The sequence below is a fragment of the Microtus ochrogaster genome, linkage group LG4 (assembly GCF_000317375.1).
Source record: "Microtus ochrogaster isolate Prairie Vole_2 linkage group LG4, MicOch1.0, whole genome shotgun sequence".
Taxonomy (NCBI): domain Eukaryota; kingdom Metazoa; phylum Chordata; class Mammalia; order Rodentia; family Cricetidae; genus Microtus; species Microtus ochrogaster.
This window is the reverse complement of record NC_022030.1, coordinates 19,972,897-19,975,479: the sequence shown is the minus strand read 5'-3', so window position 1 is coordinate 19,975,479 and position 2,583 is coordinate 19,972,897.

The window sequence follows — 2,583 nt, the reverse complement described above, 5'->3', positions numbered from 1 at the left end:
CCTGCCTCTGCCTCCCGAGTGCTGGGATTAAAGGCGTGCGCCACCACCGCCCGGCCATATTTTTGTTATTTATTCATTTTGTTTGATATTTGAGGCAGGGTGCTGATATGTATCTCACACCAGCCTCTTTTTTTGCTTTGTGGGTTTTTGTTGTTTATTTTTTCAAGACAGGGTTTCTCTGTGTAGACTTGGCTGTCCTGGAACTCGCTCTCTAGACTAAGGCTGGCCTCTAACACAGAGAGCTACCTTTCTCTGCTTTCTAAATGATGAGATTAAAGGTGTGCTTCACAGAGTCAGGCATTGTTTATAGGGATTTAATTTTTTATACGGTCTTTCTGTGTAGACCAGACTGGCCTCATATTTACAATCCTCATACCTCTGCTTCCCAAATGTTAGGTTTACAAGCGTGTACCACCTCACCTACTTCTTCGGCTGTTTAATTTTAATGAAAACTTCCAGAACCTATCTCCAAAGCATGGACTGGGTATTTGCATCCCACAAGGTAGGGGAAAAAAATCGATTCCACATGCCTGCCACAGAAGCAAGCATTTTAATTCTAGCCATTCTGATTGGACAGCCAAACTTCTTCCTGGTGTTAAGCAGCTAGGCGTGCCTGCCCTGGCCTGTCAGCCTCTCCATGCAGGAATCTAGGTGGCAAGGATGCTGTGGGCCTTTAAGAGTGAGTGTATGCACGTGCCAGTACACAAGACAACCAGCTGGTGCTGAGTGTGGTGTCATATACCTTCAGCCCCAGTTTTCCAGAGGTGGTAGATGGACGATCTGAGTTTGAGGCTAGCCTGAAAGCTGTTCTCTGACCTTCACAGATGCTATAAAACACACATACACACACCATTGATAAATAATATGAAACCTCTAAAATAACCAAGTGCCTGGGTGTGGCTCATGTGGTAGACTACTTGGCTACCAAAGCTGAGTTTGATCCAAGCCCCACATAAATCAGGTATAGGGCACACATCTGTAAGTATTCATGAACTGGAGACAAGAAGATCAAATGTTCTAGGTCAGCTGGGTGGTGGTGGTGCACGCCTTTAATATTATCCCAGCACTCTGGAGGCAGAGACAGGTGGACCTCTGTGAGTTTGAGGCCAGCCTGGTTTACAGAGTGAGTTCCAGGACAGGCTCCAAAGCTACAGAGAAACCCTATCTTGAAAAGAAAAGAAAGGAAAAAAAAATTGAGGTCACACTCTCCTAGGCTGCAAAGTGGGGGCAGTGCATGATTTTAATTCTGCACTCGGGGACAGAAGCAGGCAAATCTCTGTGTGAGTTTGAGGCCAGCCTGGTCTACAGAGCAAGTTCCAGGACAGCTAGGACTGTTATATAGAGAAACCTTGTCTCGGAAATTCAAAAAATAAATAATAAAGTAAAACTGGCCATTTTCTAGTGGCGCACACCTGTAATCTCAGCAATTGGGAGGCAGAGGCAGGAGGATCAAGAGGTCAAGGTTATCATTGGAGCCCTGTGCACAGCGACCTCTGGTGAGCTCAGGACAGAATGGTCCTGGGAGGGGTTGCATGAGCCAAGACCGCCCTTTGAACACCCACAGATTCTGTTTTGTTTATCCAGTGCCAGGGAGGAACACCTGCTTAGACAGACAGACACAGCACAAAAAGGGGAGGAGTCTCCGTGAAGTCCTGCAGCAGGCATTATAAACAGGTTTGTGCTAATATCTTCCTGGCCTCCCAGTGCCACTTGCTCTGGGAACTCAAGAGGCAAAAGAAGTAACCACTGGCGGGCTGTAGAGGTTGCTCAGAGGTTAAGAGCACTGAGTGCTCTTCTAGAGAACCCAGGTTCAATTCCCAGCACCCACATGGCCACTCATAACTGTCTGTAACTCCAGTTCTAAGGGACCCGACACTCTCACACAGACAGATATACAAGCAGAGCACTGATGAACATAAAAATAAATCATTGAAAAAGGTAGGTGGTAGTATCATGCTTTTAATCTGAGCACTTAGAGGCAGAGATAGGTGAATGAGTTCAAGGCCAGCCGGTCTACAGAGTTCCAAGATAACCAGGGCTATGTAGAAAATCCCTGTCTTGAAAAAAATAAATAATTTTTAAAAGAAAAATAAAAAAGAGAGTTTGGAGAGAGGGCTCAGTAGTTAAGAGTGTGCTTGCTGCTCTTCCGGATGACTAGAGTTCAATTCCCACACATGTTTTGAACGGCTCATAACTGTAACTTCAGTTCCAGGGGATGAAATACACTCTTTTGGGTCTCTCAGGCATTGCCCCCATGTGGCACACACACATAAACACATTTTTAAAAAAGACTTATTTTTAAGTCACATTTTTGGGGTTTTATTTATTTATTTATTATGTATACATATACAGTGTTCTTGGTATTCTGCCTGCAGGCCAGAAGAGGGCACCAGATCTTATTACAGATGGTTGTGAGCCACCATGTGGTTGCTGGGAATTGAACTCAGGACCTCTGGAAGAGCAAGCAGTGCTCTTAACACTGAGCCATCTCTCCAGCCCCTTAAGTCACATTTTTGTGTGCATGAGTTAATTCACGAGTATGTTTGGTCGACTAGAGCTGGATGTGTATATATATATAATCTT